This window comes from Archocentrus centrarchus, chromosome 17 (genome assembly GCF_007364275.1).
Source record: "Archocentrus centrarchus isolate MPI-CPG fArcCen1 chromosome 17, fArcCen1, whole genome shotgun sequence".
In the NCBI taxonomy this organism is placed as follows: domain Eukaryota; kingdom Metazoa; phylum Chordata; class Actinopteri; order Cichliformes; family Cichlidae; genus Archocentrus; species Archocentrus centrarchus.
This window is the reverse complement of record NC_044362.1, coordinates 19887834-19906595: the sequence shown is the minus strand read 5'-3', so window position 1 is coordinate 19906595 and position 18762 is coordinate 19887834. Positions and strand designations below refer to the sequence as shown.

Below are 18762 nucleotides of genomic sequence, written 5' to 3'. Positions count from 1 at the left end.
TATGGTACATTCTGTTCTCTCTCAAAATTGCTTTTCCAGTACTCTAGAGGAGGTAGATAAAGCTCCCGTGATATCCTCCAAACACCTAAGAGAAGTTTTTAGGATTAAAAACTCTCATCAGGTGTAAAAATAGGTTGCAGTGATGAAATTATGCAATATTTCCTTTTAAAAGATTAATGCCTGTGTAATTTTCATAAAAGTGATTCTTGGTAGTCACTGTTAAGTGTCTATTTTACCTTTGTAAAACCAGCAAATCTCCTAAGAACTGTTAACTCATACTCCCAAAGCACATAAAAAAACAAATCTAAAATACTTACATCCATAAGACGTATGCCTTATTTAAAGCACTCTTCAAGAAACATGTTTTGAATGTGACATTTTAGTGTTTCCAAATATGCTCCGTCCTTTAAATGATTACAAACACAATGCACAGTACCAAAATTGTTTTGTCCCAAGTGCCCTGGTGCTACAGCAAGTACAATACCATTTCTAAAAGTTGGGAGGCTGTTTAAAATGTAGATAAAACTACAAAGTGCAATGATTTACAAACAATTTAAGCCATTTATTTCACTGAAAATAGTACAAAGACATCACAGAGCACATAACAAAAGTACAAAGACAACACATTGAAAAAAGTATGGACAGGGGCATGTTTACTGCTGGGTTGCATCATCTCTTCTTTTAACATCACTGTGTTTGGCAAATGAGGAGACCAACTGCTGTAGTCTTTAAAGCAAAATGTTTTCCTGTACTTGCAACATTTCAGCAGCTCAACAGTTCGGCCCTTCCTTCATTGTATTTTTCATTTTATAATGTGTCTTTCAATGAGGGACGGGTCTTGACCGCAGGTGAGCTAGTTTGGCACCCTGAATTAATTACCACTGAGCCATGTTTTGTAAAGTGTGCGCAGTGTTAGATGGGCATCGTTTGGCTGAAATTAGCAAGGCCTTCCCTGAAAAAGATATATGGATGGCAGCAAATGTTGCTCCAAAGCCAGGGTATGTCATTTAGCATTAATCATGCCTTCACATATGCGAGTGAAGGCACCAGGTAATGCGTATGATTTTTATTTATTTATTGTGCATGTTGGACTTGCTTTCTAACTTGTGTATGTGGATGCGCAGACTAACCGTGTTCACTGTTTTCAGAGTGTTTTTGAGCTCTTGCACTGATTTCCACCACAGAATAATGTCCATTTTTAAAGCACCTATCTCAGGGCCCAAAGATCAGTGACCCTTGGATGCAAAGATTTCTTCAGATCATCTAAATCTTTTGATGGTACGATGTACCTTAGATACTAAAACCCCCAAATTCTTTGCAATTTTATATCGAGAAACATTCTTCTTAAATTGCACTATTTGCTCAAATACCTCACCATCTGTAGCACAGAAAAAAAACTCAGAAAAACAGAAAAAATGTTTTTTGTTTATACTCAGTCATGTTGTTAATTAACATAATTAGTTAAGAGATGATCACCCAGGTGGGTTTTTTTGTTTGTTTGTTTGTTTTTTGTTTGCTTGTATTTTAACATTACCAACTTTTCTAGCGTTTTGTTGGCCCCATCCCTGCCACCAGATAGATGGCATCAAATTCTCAGTAAGTATGTGTTTCCAACTTCATTGACATTGTTAAATAGTGTAAAGACTTACACTATTTCCAATGATATAGAGGGCTTCAGTGATAGGCATACAATTGTATTCTGTTTCTGTTCATATTTTATGACACATTTCACCTTTTTTTTGTAAACAGAATAGGTAGGTTAGATTTTAGAAAACTCCAAGGTTATTCATGTTTGAGTAGACCTAATGCTATTCTCACCCCACCAGAAGAAGTGTAGCAATTTCAGCACAAACCATTTAAAGAATCCTTTTAACTTGTTGTCTGTTACCTTCCAAACCTACTTTTGACAATACAGAAGCTAACTAAGCATCTCAGTCTGTAAACATTGCCTGCTGTGCTGGCTAGTATAACTTGGTGTTTAAGTGCCCCCTACCTGGTTGCTTTATTCATGCTACCAGCAATTCAAACTATTGTAATCCTTGTTCCATTTTTCTCAAGTTTTATTTAACCTGGTAAGACCTACTGAAAAGAGCTCTGGTGACATTTGTCTGCTCATGAATAGCAAGTCTAAATAAGTCAAATAGCATCAGAATATATGTTCACCAACTTATGATAACATTCAATTAAGTATGAGTGTATTGTAATATCTGTGTAAAAAAAAAATTCCACTGCAAATTACTAAATCTAATAGAATTTTTAGCTATGTTATATCTTTTATTTTTATGATGACAACAATAGTGTTATTTAAAGAACATTATCTTGAATATGTATATATATATATATATATATATATATATATATATATATATATATATATATATATATACAAAAAATAAAAAATAAATATATGCACAAAAAAGAAATATATATTTATTACTTTTCTTTTTTAAATTTGTCAACAGTCTTATGACTAAAGGGGATGAGGTAGAGCAAGCTGAAATCCAAAAAGCCTAGTTGTCCAATTTTGGGTGACAGAAAAAAAAAAAAAATCTCCAAAGGAGAATAGTGTGCACAAAAGTTGTTCTGTTGGCTGTGAGTGTGGTGTCAGCCGGTCCCAGTCCCTGTGGCCCTCACCGCACACTGTGCAGGCCTGATGGGAAACTGACTGCAGCACAGGACATGGCCTCGTTTGTTCACGGTCCCCCCTCTCTGAAAAGAGTTATGCTGTCTGTTTTGAATGGACAGCGTTTTTCTTTGTGTGCTCGATCAAAACACAGGGCAAAGTTAGTCAGCAAGTTGCATAGCTTCTGCATTCTGATTCTTCAAGCCTCTTTTGTATGAAGTTTAGCACAATGTTTTACACTGTGTTTGACCTGAATGGGATGCTGAAGGTAGGAACATTTTTCAAAACTATCAAGTAGAAAGGGGTAGAAAGTCATTTTTGTATTCAGTTATTTCTCATTCATTTCTCTGTGACAGAACAAAATAAGTAACGTGATCATATGGGGTTAAAAAAGCTCTGCTGTAATACAGGAAATGACAGAGTGCAGTGTTGCTGAAATATTTATATGCTTTTATCTGATCTATTTCCTAACCACAAGGTATTTGCCTGTGAATCCCTGGCACTTTTGATATTACCTGAAGGCAAATGGTATATAGATTTATACAAGTTATTTACAACAACAGCCAAGCCATTCCTCTGGAAACTAGGCTGCAGATCAAAGGATTGTTTTGATCTCTACTTAGCATATTTGTTTAACCTAGCCAGTGATTCTGAAAAGTGCACAAGCTTTTCGGTGATATGCAGAGCACCCTTTATCCGTCTTTTTCTTCTGTTAGCTCTGGATTTAAGTACTTTCTGTATTTAGGAGACAACTGGATTTGCCAGCTTTTGAAATTTAGTTGCCCACTGCTAGCAGTCTTGGCACTCAGAAATAGATAACTAGGTATGTTCCACTGCTAATCCTGATCGGCCTTGTAATAGTATTTGTGGACTGTACAGTACTCAATTAGGGCATAATGTGCTATTTTTATTTCCTTTAAGTTGGATTAAATATGAAAACATGTTTGGTTTTTTTTTTTCAGTTTCCATCTACTGTTTACTGTGTGGGTACTTTGCAAAGTATTGTTTTATACTGTTTCAATCAGTATGACTCTCTCCACACAGGATTGCAAAATGTCAGGAGAAAAACAATGTCCAAGCGCTCTCTCTACAAAAGATGCCAGGGCAATCAGGAAATTTTCTGGAATGCTTAAGAGAATGCATATGCACACAATGCCCTAATTCTCTCTTACTTTGGGTTTGGAAAAGATGAGCCCAGGTTTATTGAGAGCCAAAAAAGGGGGCAGATGGCTCACAAGAGGGATAAACCTGGGAAGTCATGCTGTAAATGTGTTTTACAGAAAACAATGAAAGGAGCGGACAAAGCGATTGTGGCAAAGTCCTTTGGAAAATGGAAAAGCAGCTCTCTAAGGTCCAGGACCATGGAGAAGCCGGATGAGCCGTCCGAGGAGAGTAAGGAGGAGAGCCTTTCCAACTGCACCTGTGAAGCCCCCCAACTCGGCAAGAAACCAGTTGGTAAAAGTACACTATTTCCTTATTTCAAGTCTATTCATACTAATGTGTCTATCCACTTGTTTTTCTTGTGGCAATTTTAATTATTACTGTGGTGACTTGTTTTGGTTTTTTTTTTTTTTCATTTGACTCTCTGGCCTGCCATATCCGGTGAACAAACAAACCACATTGTTGGGCAAGAGAATTCCTTTTGAGGGAAAGTGTGTCTCCGATGATACAGTGTTGCCAGAAAAAGACAAAGCAAAAAATAGCAAACACAAAAACAGTCACAGGTGCATGGGAAAAAGAGAGAACCGAGTGAATGGTCACTGCGGTCCCCAGGAGGTCTTTCAGTGTTAGCCAGTGTGGTGGGTGGACTTCTGACAAGGACGTTGGTTAGCAGCCAGGTGGAGTGTGTAACTGAGAATGCTCCTGTTTATTCTTTTCACATGCTAATGCGGCTCCTGTGTGACTTTAATGCGGCAAAACTTTTTCTTGGAGTTAACATTTTTGTTGTTTCAATACCTGCTCTTGTATCACAGCAGTGGACTGATTCAAAGGCTCCACACTCTTTTTATAAAAGGTTGGGACTGTGCCAGGGAGGGAGATACATTAAGTATGGGGTACATGAAAAAAAATACACTGGTTGAATATTTTCAGTGCAAACAGGTACTAACATTTTAGTTGAAAAGAGGCAGTCATTATTTGTGTTAAATGCACAAACCTGAACAATATTTTTACAGTTAAAGTATATAAATTGACACCACGGTGGATTCCTAGAGGAGGTATTCATGTAGGCATTGGTTTCTCTTATCTTGTTTGTAGGATATTATCTCCCATATATTGAGTGTTTAGATGCAGTATTATGAAGTTTCATCTATCCAAAAAATAGATATTCGGTTTCCAAGACTCTGTAATGAAGGGCTACATGAGGACCCACGTTTTGAGCAAATGCACCCCTATGTGGTCAAACTAAGAATTTGAAAGAAACACACAGGCCATGCAGTCCTTACTAAGCTTTACAGCCATGATATTTAACATGCTAGTACAATGTGTTAGTATTGCTCTAAATATTCAAAATCACATCTTAAGCTTTATTAGTGTTTTTAGAGCCAGAATAATGTGTAATTGAGGAGCACAAAAAAGCAATATGGTCTCACACTATGGGTCTTTCCATACCTTGTAGTGTACAATCTGTAAATAGCTTCAAAGGCACTGCATCTGCCATCTGCACTTCTAGGAACTCTTCTGCATAACCATTAAAACAAGCTGTCTCAGAGGACATCATTCGTATTTCAGCCTCAACCCTGAATTACAGTGTGTTCATTATAATTATAAGGGAGGAGTGTTGCCAGGCTAGCCTGCAGAATGCCAGGTGCACACTTCCATAATCTACCATTTTAAACAACTCGGAGCATTAACAACAGTATCTACATGCTATTCAGCCATTAGTTCTCTTTGGCTTTCATGCTCAAACTCACATCATACATCTGAGCATTTTGTATTCTGCAACAGACATACAAGAAGAAAGTGCAATACTTTGTAGTGTTCCATTTTCCTAAGCCTGCTTAGGTTATGTGACTGAGCCATGCCGCTGTGTGAAATTTTATCCCGATACTGGCACTGTATCCTTGTGAGGGAGTCTTGTAAAATAGGTTTACTTAGCGCCTTTGCTGGCATTTTCCGAAGATAGCAAATGCACACACACTGTCCGTGATCGGATTAACTCTTCAACAAAATGATGTAACTCTTTGTCTTTCTTGTGTGGCATAGGTTTCTCTGCTTAACTTTAGTGGTCATCCAGTAGAGAATAGAAACACTTGAAATCCAGTCACAGTATTATAATCCATATATTATATATATAATAGATGACAGCCTTGGTTAATCATTCTTTGTCACCCAAATGTGATATGTCACTGCCCAGAGTGAATCATTCACCAAAAAAAGAAAAAAAAAAAATCACTAGATTTTTTTCAGATACTGCCTCAAACTGCACAGCCACAATCCTTAATTAAAGGCAAATTCTAATTTGTAAGGCATTTATATTTGAACTTTGCCTGGTGTTCCTCTGTCATGTTGAGGCACAGGATTTAAATTTCATGTGATAAGTGTGAAAGATTTTTTAAGCATCCAATACAGTAAAAACTATGATATGCCAAGTACACAGAGAACATGAATTTGCACCTGAGGACATATAGCTTTACATCCGAAGTCGCAAGGTGTGTCAAGACAAAATGTTAATTGCACAATTTATGAGAGAAATCAGTTGAAATATCTCAGTGGATCTCATTTATTTACATTTTAATTACTACTATTACTTATTCTTATTTTTTGGATGTGACCATAGCAAGCCCAATTCCTCCCCTACACTAGAAAGAAGCAGAATGACTGTTTTCCACTGGAGGTTTAGATGCTTGTTTATCACTTTTAAATACCATCATCTTTGCTGAAATCCCCTCTCAAAAGAACCTTTCACTTGCTGGAATAAATTCAAATTAAAATTTAAATCCCTCTTTGCATTTCTTCAGCCTTTTTTAAAATAGCTGCCTCCTTTTAGAAAGCTGTTTATGTAGTGATCTGTTCATAATCCAGTTTGTTTCTCAACAGCGAAAAACACAGAAATCGTATTATCACTATCTTGGAGAGATGATGCGAGAAATCAGGAAGTATAAATGTCTGGATCTGTGGAAGTTTTCAAAGTTGTAAAGCTGAAGAAAATGGCAAAAGCCTTTAAATAAAGTAGTCGGTAACACTGCAATTTGACTTGCAAATATGTAGGAAGTAAATTGTGCTGCAATATCTCAAACATATTTCACCAACCTTTAGCAAAGCTAATATAAAAATAGACAAAGTGTGCTCCTTTAGTGAAAAAGAAAACATTTTAGCATGATTCACACAACAGGTAGACAATATTTCTCATATAATGTAGATAGATTTATTATCAGAAATCTTGATATGTGTGACAAATAGCTATTGAAGGGAGAACTGGAGGATTAACCCCTGGCAGTGTAGCTGACAAGTCACGCAGATCTCTGTAAACAGCTCTTTCTAATCTTAGGAAGTGCTCACCTTCCAATATACTGAGAAAAACAATATCTAATCAAAAATGTAACAAATATAAACAGAAACAGCAGACATTTACATGCAATGCCTTTTGATAACAATCCATTTCAGATGTAAAATGACGCAGAAGAGGCCATAGGGAAATTTAATTTGCTCAAGCTAGATTGGATTTATTGTTTGGAAACAAATTATAATTGTGTCTCCAGAAAGTTAACCAAGATCTAAACAAAAGGAAATCAATGACCCACCCCCATTAATCACTCAAAGCCAGCTACTTGTGCTGTAGAAACTTACTTCATAATCAATTTCTTTGTTTTGCTCAAAGGGCATTTGCATTTTAGTTCATGTCAGCAAGCTTCCTGTATCTGGCGCAATCAAAAATTGCAAGCCATCCACATTAATGGAGTTTTTTTCTATTTATTCAAGTGCATATCTCTGAATACTCAAGATGATTTTAGCTTTTTATGCAAACAGCCCTACAAATATTTTGTTGAGTGATAAACTAAACTTTTCTCATACCTCATTCTTCCAGTGTCATGGAAAAACAACATTTTTTAATAGACTACAAGCATCTGACACATTTTTCTTTTAGTTTTAATGACTAACAATCACTAATGAATATCTTATTCTTAGGACCTTGCTACTGAGCACCCCCAGGACTTCTGAGACCAGACACAAATGCCTCTTGTTAGTTGTGTCTAGACATACTATTACAGCCACCAAGGTCGTTATCAAAGCATGCATTATACACACCTGTTACCATTGTGTAGATGCTCGTTTTTGGCTGAACATCCAAGCTCCTATCTTGCCATTTATAGGCGTGTCTGCTTCATTGTCTGCCTGCCTGAGTAAAAAAGATGGGCACCCATATCTGGAGCTAACCTCTCAATGACACAACAAAGTGAGTCCACAGCCTGTGAAAAAAAGACATCGACTGACCAATCAAGCATCGATTTGTCAAACATAAGTAATCAGATGCTCTTTTAGGGTGTTAAATATAAGAACCAGTTGTGACCGCTGCCACCGATACTTCACCTGCAGTTATAGATGAAAGTATGTTTTTTAACCGTGGTTAAATGGTTTTTGTAATAACCATCATGTTGTTTCTATGGCTGCATTATATAGATGTGAGTATGTTTACAACACAAGAGTTTAAACTCGATTACCTTTCCCATTTTGTAAAACTTGGGCCAGTTTGAGAAAAAAAAAGAGAAAGCAAACTGACAGTGATCGCTGATTAATGAGGCTTTTCATTGAAACTGGTAATAATTTAGATATATAGTTATATAGAGAATTATGAATTTTTGGGGTTGTCACTTTAAGATTGTTGGGTCTTAACCTTACAATCGTAAAGCACCTTGAGCAGACCAATGTTGTGAACTGTGCTATATTAAAAAAAAATAATAAATTGAATAGAATCTATTTGAATTTAATTTAATTGAAATGCAGTCTTATTAAGCAACATATTTTCAGGATTTTCACGATCCAGTCTGTAGTTTTTCTACACTAGAACTTAGCGTTCGGACCCTGTCACATTTAGTGTAGCTGGCTCTTTGGTCAATTAATCACAATCAGATACGCTAATATTAAATGTAGACAACAAATGGTGACTTTGAAGATGTATGGATGAAAATGTAACTATTGAACATCTGCGGGTGACATAAAACCTCATCTATAACCTTTATCGCCTCAAAAGTCAAAGGTAGGTCACCTGTTTCATATTTAAAAGAAAACAAAAACAAATTTGGCTAGCGAGTCATTTTTATTAGTTTATGATAACTTCTATTTTACATCCCGCAAGAGGGGGGATTTATCGAGTTTGGAACAACTTTTTCAAACTCAAATATAACCACAGCCCTACCGTAGTTCCAAAGGCATCAGTTCAAGGAAGAGATAAAAAAAAAAAAAACAACCTACATTTGTTCACAAAACATTTCAAATGTTATTGAAGTGTCTTCAAAGGACACTGAATAAACATATTGTAAGGTTGCCCACGGTCACACATAAATTGCCCAAAAGGGGATTGCTGGGAAGTAATCTAATCATTTCTTTTAACTGAGACACACTGACATGCAGTGTAGATAATGATCCCCATGAAAAATGCACTGTATTTTCAAAAGAATATTCCCTGTCTGTTGACATTAACATAAAGATAGTTCTACATCCTGGAGCCATATCAACAACGTGTACTTATGTTTGTTTCCTCATATTTGCATATGCAAATAATTTATTTAAAATTTAATTCAGTCCTTTTATGTGACTTTGTGCGATGAACAAGCGGCATCAAGTGGTTGCACAATGAGGGTTCAGTACCACCAAGAAATACCATTTGTGTCATTTTAGACCAAGCTTGAAGCATTACAGCCGAAATTAACCACAGTTCAGTATAGATTCTTACATGTCTATCACATTCAATGGGACAGTGAATGTGCATTGTTGTTTGGCTGTATGGGCTGCCACGAAAAATTAGTCGTGTTGCTTTGTTGAAATTACAGGGCGGGGTACTGAGTGAGGGGGTTTGTTGAAGTTATACCGCTGACATTTTGATCCCGCAGTACATTAGAAGAATTCAGTTAAACATATTTGTGTAGGTTTCACAGGAGGAAGGTATAGTGCTCAAAACAACAGGGTGCTGTGACACTTCACTTTGCTTACATAATTTGCAGCAGAATGCAAAAAGCTTTTAGACACAGATGTGACCCATTGTAATACCTTTCTAAATGCAATCAAACACTTTCTACAAATATGAGCAGGACTTTTTAAATGTGAACCCTTGTTTGACATGTAATTTTGTCCAACCCACTCCTCTTTCATTTCTCCATCAGCTCTCTCTAGTTATGCCCACATTTTCAGTTGATGAAATAGCTTGACAAAACACTAGTTTATGTTGCATGTTGGCTCTGAATGAGTTCTCTCTTTTTGAGATGTGAACAGATGTTATGGCCAAAAGAAAATGTTACATTTTGTAAATGGTGTTGTTGTGCAGTCTTCAATATGTTCTCACAATTTGCCAGGACTGCTTAACACGAGTTGATTCTTTTTGTGTTTTCTTCAAACAAAGCTGATGTCTGGTCGTGGACATGAAATAATCATCCCCAGAACAAGCTTGCTGTGTCCTCACGGCGAGATTGTCTAATCAGGAACGAAAGAACATGCCATTTGATAAGATGCTTAGATAGATGATCCTTTACTTTCATATATTTGTATGATTATCAGGTACAAATTGTGAAAAGAGGGTAAAACAGAGCATGTCTGCTCTCTTTGTATGTCTCTTTCACAGTGTACCATGAATTGGCTCTTGAAGACAGTTAGAAATTAGACTTTCAAATGAGGCATTAAACAAGGTGATGATCAACTGCCAAACCTTAAGTAATGATATTCTCCATCCTCAAGTCCCCAGCCTTGCATAACCAAATGCACAAATCACAGAAAAAAAGAACTGAAAATTCATTATTATTACATATTGTGTTCACACGTCAGTCCCTGGGGACCGGGGGTACATCACCGACAGATAAGCGTGTTTGGGTGGCCCCTACCATCAGCTGGGGAAGGGCTAGGCTTGGATCTTGAGGGGGGTGTGTGTGGGGGGGCCTCATGGGTATCACTTATTTTAAATCCTGAGACTCACCAACCCAGCCCCCTCTTTTGCCCCCCTCGCCCCAGGCTCCACCCAGAAGTGTGGTTGCCTTTGTCATTGTAATCTGGCCCTGTTTGCTAAACGCTTCCACTGTTTACTCTCTGCTATGGGGGCTTGTATGAACAGGAGTCAGCAGGATGCAGGGTGACATCACTTTGGCTCGGGGGTGGGGGGTGGGGGGTTGAAAAGCTGCATTTGTGATTTCTCGGGGCCCCTTTCTTCCTTTATTCTTCCCTGTCTCTATCCAGGCCTGTCGAACGCATGAGCTAACTCAGGAGGCTAACATGGCCTACAGGGAGGAATTACACCTAATTACTTGAATAACTACTAGGCAGCAGCTTTCCGTAGTCACCAAAAATCATTTCCAGGTCTCTGCCTTTTACTGATAGGCAGACTTCTAATGACAGAAAACCTCAGACAAAGCTTTTACATTCAAATGGTCCAGGAGAAATGAAACAGACTGACAGGCGCAAACACTAAAAAGGAGGAGAATCAAATTAACAGACAAGGATTTCATATCATCTATTTTTGTTGTTGCCGTAGCGATAAAGTCGCAGACATTGAAACTGGTCTGTTCAGCCATTGTTATCATCCCTGGCCATCTGCTGCTGAGGAGTGACATTCCCTCTCATTTGCATGATGAGTGATGTATGAGGAGCTTGGGAGGGCATATGCCCTGGTCTTATGACAAACCAAGTGAAAGTTTTTTTTTCTAAACACATAAAATGAGGATCAATATATGAATAAGGCTGGATGAAGGAGTTTCAAAAAAGGAATACATCATCTGTGAGTGCACCCTGAGTGTATATGTGTCCACATGTGTGTTTGCCTGCATGTAGGCTGCATCCTCAATAAGCGCACACAAATCTGTGGTGCCTGTGCATGTGTCTGTGTGAGAGTACGCGCGCATGAGTAGAGCCCAGTGCGCGCATCTGCCTTCTTGTGTGCCTGTTTGTGTGTTTTGCGGATGTGGGAGTAGAGCGAGGAGGGGGGTTGGTGGCTGTTGATGTGCAAATGTGCATCATGTTGAAGGGCTGTGAATGGGGAGGTGTGACGTAAAAAGGGACCCGAACGCAGGTGCTTATCTCGAGGCTGTCAAAGGCACAGTATGTCATATTCCTGGGGACTACCTTTCAAAGCCACAGCACCAGCTCAGCTATCAAGAGACTGGGAGAAAATCAAACTTTTTGGATCACAGCACTAGGTTGGTGTCAAAGTTCTTTTTATTTAATATACTGTCAGTTTGGTCAGCATTTGTCATCACTGATATGCTGTATCGCATATGTGAACGACAAGGCTTTTAGCTCATGCTGTTAGATGCTGTCCTGTGCAATCCAAAGCAGCAGCTGAAACGTACAAGTGTTAGAAACTTATTTAGATTTACACTTAGATTTTTACTCAACTGCTGAACTCGCCTCCTCCAGATTTTACATGATTATGTGAAAAAGAACTGTGGTGGCAGTTGTTTTTAACTGTGTCAGGGAGTATTTGTTGTAGAAAATGTTGCACAGATGAACATGAACAGTGCTTTCCCGATACAAATCAGCGTTCTTAAAATCTTTGCTGGAAAGCGAGCGCAGCTTCTGTCCAGGTTTCAGACAGTTTGAGAGGAGATTAAATGGCTCAAACTGCTTTTTGAGAGGCATGACCTATTTTTGATCATCCAGATAACATGCGATACTGTCTACCTAGATTAAGTTCACAGCATTTGTGTGGAGTATAAGCTTGTCTTAGGAATAACACATGTTTGTATTGTGTGTAAAGACAAAGCATTGTCAGGTTGCCTGTGGCTTTGACAGTGACAGCTGTACATACAAGACCACTGAGCCTAATGCACTTAAACATTGACTCTGTGTTCCAATAACGTGTTTGAGCAGTCAGTCAAGTATTTTATTGCATCCTGTCCTGGCTTTCTGTAATTTACATTCCAAGTATGAAAACGATATGTTCATACAGAATATAGTTTGACAGAAAAATAATCTACAAATCAGCATTTGTGTTATTGTCTGAGGGCAAGTCTCAAATTTAAACAAATTCACCGGGGCCAAAGCGCTACAGTCTGTTTTGAATTTATGTTATCATTTGCAACGTAACTGTGGCAAAGTTATAAAACTGTATGCTAATGCCGAATGTAGAGAAACAGTAACATAGTCCACAAGTGAACTTTAGTACTAGACGTGGGCAAAACTTAGCTTTGACCAAATTGTTAGGGGTCAGAGCACTCAACAGTCTCCAGAGCAACTATTGATTTAGGAGGAAAGATGCTGGTTAGAAAAGTTCATCATTTACTAGTAAGTTGCAGCACACTAATGGCTCAGAATCTACTTGTCTGACCCATCTTTAAGTTGATCCCTGTTTTTTTTTTTTTTTTGAAAGGAGAATTTTTTTTTTTAAATGAGAGTTAAGACTAGCTTTGAGTATGAGTTATTAAAACTTGAATGTTGTTTCTCTTTTTTATTTTCAGCAAAAGAATATAAAGGAAAGAGCCCACATACTGTAGTAGTAGTAGTTCTATATAATTTATAAAAATGCAAAAAAATAATAATAATCTGTTATATCTCCCAATCATATTTCTTTTATTTTTTAAAATTTTTTTAGAGAAATTATCCTTTCAATCATTTTTTATATTAGAAGAATTCCCACTGATATGACTCAGTGGTAAAATATATTAAATGCCACTTGTCATTGTGCCTGTTTGTCTCCATTTGATCATAAGTTTTGCCATCATCTTATGACAGTCAGCTCTCATCTCTTAATAAACATGAAAAAGAGCCACAGAAGACATCAGATGATACAGTATTGTGTAACAGTGACACATCTGAATAATCCTTTGAAAAGTTTGCCGAGTTATGCAGAGATTAAAACATATAAGGAAAGTTAAGTTACAAAGTTGCTCCTCCACACTTTGTTTTAATTAGAAAAGCTCACAGTCTGTGTTAGGGCTGCGTGCTACAGTAGTGATAAGTAAGAGGCATTATTCCTCTCTGCTCCACACCCTCCTCTTCAAAGCACAGGGAAGTTAGTTGCTACACAACACATTAACGTAACCTCTGTTTGCCTCCAGGAACTGTCCATGGTACCTGCTGCTCAACAAAACTGGATTCACAAACTCAGTGACATAGTTGAAATAGACTTTAAACGGCCGTGATGGCAAATTTGGTTTGTACATATTTTCATGTATTTTCATAACAAAAATTAAAGGTATTTAAGTTCTGGCCTCCTTTTACAAACTAATAGCATATCTTAATTATGAGTGAATTGCCGTCGGGTCCTCACATTATGAAGGATAAAATGCATGTCAGACGAATGCCCACTGTGTTACCTGTTTTTCCCCTACTCAAACTTTCAGTTAGTTAATCCAGGAAAATGAATTATGTGGATTTAATTCAACAAGGTCTCAGAAATGATCCATCTGCTGTTGAGCAGCTGGTGAAAGGATAAATGTAATTAATTACTTAACTTTTGAACAGTATTCCAGAAAAACAGTGATGTTTGTGTGTCCTACTGGAAAAAAAAATGTAAAGGAACACTTTGAACAATACCTTTCAAAATATTTTTTTTCTGTCAACATGGTAACTTTCATATTCTGAATAGTATTTACCTGCAGTCTAATAATATTGTTTAAATCAGCTCTTTTATAAATGTGTAATCCACAGTTTTTCAGGAATTTGTAACAGTGGAAATATGTCACTTAAATTTATAGAAATTATATTGGATTGATTCAAATTGAACCCGTAATAAAGTAAATAGTATAATATATAATGAGTTGTATATAATTACAGATAAAGGTAATTCATATTGTATAAATTAAAACAGACTTGAACTGTATTTTTATTGGTTGGTGCTTTAAAAGTGTGCTGTTCCAGATCAAACACTCTGTAATTGGGCATTTATTCCAAATCTCAGTAACATTTTTAGAGCTGCTTATAATGTCACTCATATTTTTTAGCTTGTGGGTAGCATACCATAAAATGATCTAAAAATGTAAATGTCAAATCAGGTGAGATTTTCCTGAAAAGACAATAAAACAAAACAGAAAAAGGGTTTAAGTGAATACGTATATTTGCCTGACAGGGCAAGACTATGAAATGTTCCCAATTATTATTACATGGGATTTCTTTTCTTACGCCTTTCTTTTTTTTTCTAAATATATTGCAGAATTTACCTTGATTGTAATGTACCTCATTGGCTGTGGTTTTGTTTGTTGGCCTAACTATAAAGGATCTGCTTATACCCTTGTGGGTTGGGAAGAATTAGGATTTATGAATTTATTTCCTCTGTTGTATTGTTTAAACAGCTTTGGTTTAGTTTTGATCCCTTCCTCTTGCCTTTGAGGCTGTTCCACGGTGTCAGCTGTTGACTGATAGTAAGAGAACTGCCTCACAGTGTGAATGAAAGAAAACTAGCGGTTGGTAAACACTGATAAGGGATAAATAGAAAGCGGTCAGGCAGAGATAGTTCTGTGGGAGCCCAGATTGTGTGCGGTCTGTTAAAATGAGATTCTGAGCCTGTCCTTTTTATTCTTCCTCCCCTCCCCTCCCCTCCCCTGTGCGGCGTTTGTCTGGAAAATCTCCAGTGACCCGGCTCGGCAGTCCCAGGCTGCAGTATTCTCTTTTTGTATTTGTTTTGTTTTCTAACAAGGGTCAAGTTGGCCAATAGACATGTCCCTGATGCTTATAGACAGCTGTCATGACTTCAAGTACTTACAATAGTTACATTTTACATGCATTCATGGTTCGGCACCAACACAGCAGCAAGTGAAGTGTTAAAATGACTAAACCTGTACCCACTTTTGAGACATCTTTTTTTTAATCACCTATTGCCATATAATTAATCTCTGTTGTCCTCTTGTTTTTTTTTTTTCTTCTTTAAGTTGGAGCACAAATTCTAATGCATGCTGTATGTACCCAAAGTATCATCATTCACTTTTGTTACACTATAACCACTCTAAATGACTCTTGCATTTAATTCTTCCAGTTTATTTCCAATATTCATTGTTTTGTTTTTTTAAATATTTATTTAATTATTTTTTTAATGGGGTATCTATCTTTGGTTAAAAAGACCTTCAGAGGTCTTACCTTGAAGATCACCATGTGGTGTATTTATACAGAAAATAATTCAGACCATTGTAGCCCAGCAGCTAATGAGATTGGTTGTTAAGTGAATGACACAAAGGCTACAAAAAAAAAAAAAAAAAAAGAGGGGGGGAAGCTTAGCGTTTCGGGTGAATATCACAGTGTCCCTGCACACACACACGCACGCAAACACACACACACACACCCCAACCCAAACACACTCTCCTCAGCAGCGAGACTCTGGACTACCCTGTACCCCACCTCGATATCCTTCTGCTCGGTCTACCTCCCCGATGTCCCTGGGAGATGCAAAACAAAGGCTAAAGGGGGCATGGTAAGTCGAGCTCGCTATTCTGCCCTGTCGGACATGTTAACACGAGTGCATTTAGATACAGAAGACAAGTGATTGTGGCTGTGTGAGGATGCGCTGTGCTGTGTAAGCCTCAGGCTCAGATAAGTAGATTCATGGCCGGGTCAATAACAGTGATGCTGTTTTATGTGGCTCAGAGTAAGATCACCACATTTTACTCCACCGTTCTTAACTTCTGAATCGCTGCTCAAACTTTTTTGCTTCTCTTTCCAATTTCCACTTTTTTGCCTTGTAGGCTGCTTGAACTTTATGTTAGTTTATATCGGAGCTACGACTTGCTTGTTACACACACACACACACACACACACACACAAATATATATAATGGTTTATTTTTTTTTCCTCTGTGCCTGTTAATGGTGAGATATCTTATTGTTGTTGCCGTCCAGAGATTTACTTAAAATGCACTGATATGATTAACAGAAATAAGAGGGTCTTGTTAAGGCTCAGTTTGTATCGGTTGCTTAGCTAACGCAAAGTGAATGGACGTTTCAGTGCAAACACGCACATTTGAACGCTGTGCAAATATCGTTTACCTTTCCTCCGACTCCTTATTTTGATCTTCACAATAGTAGCAGGGAGCGTCAGTAGTGGCTGCTGTAATACAAATTTTAAGTGCATTAGCTTATCGTGCTCTTCTGTCAGGCTGGAAAGTGGGTGAAAGTCCATCTTGTATATTAAACCCTGGACTTAAGTCAAATTTACATTTTGTTAAAGATTACTCCTTTTATTGATGCATATAATCATATTCATGGACCATCTGCTGATTTGGCAAGCATGGATCAAACTCACAAAACAGCCCTGCTAACCTTTTAAGTACAAAATAGTCTGGCTTAACTCTGCTATCCCAGAAGTCTGTGTGTATGTATGTGTGTGTGTGTGAGAGTGAGAGATTGTATGGATATTGGATAATACTTAATTTAGATCCTCCAGGCTGCTCATGCCATATTTTATTTTATCATGATCGCTTTGGTAGCAGACCAGGACTTGTGTTTGAACAACTGAGCAAATAATGTTTGCCTGACAATAAGCAAAGCAAAAGCTTGGAGTGAGGAATCTGATTAAACTCTTGACCACAGTATACAGCTCTGAGTTTATATCTCTCACCATGGTTATGTGGATTTCACAGTGCAGCGCTGCACACTTCCACCTGGATGTGAGCAGCCATACGGGTCTCACCTTTTGACTGTAATAAAGCACTGCTTCAGGCTTTTCTAGTTGTTCTAATGACTGATTTAGTCCTGAACTGTCTCCCAGTGTGTGTTTCACAGAAATAGGAATTCACCACTGGGCATCCTTACTGCATGAAATACTTATGTTCGACTCATTCCAAACAAAGCTTACGCAGATTGAGAATTCATATGCCAGAGGTAAATCCGAGTTAACACGGATTTATACTGGCATGAGTTAAAGGACTAGAGTTTGTAATCCAGGTGGCCGAGGGATTTTACCATACAGTGGCAAAAATCACTTAAAACTCCCCCAACATCCTGAGCCACTGAGCCCAGTGAGTAGACAGATTGTTCAGAATTGATGACAGCACAACTATTACAGAGCTGGACTCTGTCTCTGTGTGTGCATGTATGTGTATCCGCATGTTTCTGTGTATGTACGTATGCTCGTGTTTGTGTGTGCGCATATGTGACCATGTTTGCTTCCTATATGTACTCAATTAATACTAAAGGGTCTGTTTAGAATAGGACCTTGACAGATTGGTCGTATTTTCCTTCAGCAGGGTAGGGGAGGTGTGTTGGGACTACTGCCTTCTATCTGCATAAACATCCATAGCATAAATAAAAATACAGCAACCTCCATTTCAGTGGCCACTGACTGATTTGCAATTTGACCAAAGTCACTATAATATCTAAATAACGTTTTAACACTCTTCAGTCACTGTACACAATACATAGAAATAATGGATAAAAAAAAACAAAGGTCCAACTCTGTATGTTTATGGTTTAGTGTCAGTGTGTGCGTGACCGTGCACACCCGTGTGCACTTGTGCACATGTGCGAGGAGGACAGAGGAGCAGAGATAGAGTGGAGTTGTTTAATGACAGGAACAGCTGACTCATTTAGAGAGAGCAGTGAAAGGTAATTAACCCTGGGAAAACTACAGCTGCCATGCGAGCTGTTCACTTCAGCGCAATCTGATTAGGAATCACTGCTCGAGTCCTGACTCCTTTCAGACACTATGTGTTCAAGGTAAACTTTTCCCTCTGCCCCGGAGAGGCCCAGAGCACTGGAGACCTGCCTTTTGTGACGGGGGATTAGCTGGAACGGTTACTACGTTTCTCCAAATTGCAGACCACCTGGTAGCATTCATGCAACCTCCTTCATGAAAGGGGCTCCTTGGGCAGGAACAATGAGCAGGATTACTCTGCTCATTGTTACACCAGGGCTGGAACTTCTTTCTCCCCAAACACCTGTCCTCAAATTAGACAGGTTTGAAAAACCATGTACATGACAGAATTCAAAGATTCAAACTAACATGAGAGCGGTTTGGCAGACTGGAGACTTGCCAATGGATGAATTGTCTGCCGCTCCACTTATTATGCTATTGAT

The 18762-nt window shown here is 38.0% G+C and overlaps 1 protein-coding gene across 6 annotated transcripts in view; it reads left to right on the top strand.

Moving 5' to 3' along the window:
- The first annotated feature begins 4014 nt into the window (after window positions 1–4014).
- st18 (ST18 C2H2C-type zinc finger transcription factor) overlaps window positions 4015–18762 on the top strand; it is a 40345-nt gene continuing 25597 nt past the window's right edge. For 4 of the 6 annotated variants that reach the window (XM_030752585.1, XM_030752583.1, XM_030752581.1 and 1 more), the window contains exon 1: window positions 11859–11958. The gene's annotated coding sequence lies outside the window, so the exon portion shown is untranslated. Of the gene's footprint in view, window positions 4079–11858; window positions 11959–16035; window positions 16164–18762 lie in introns of those variants that run through there. The other 2 variants (XM_030752584.1, XM_030752580.1) reach the window with 2 other exon arrangements.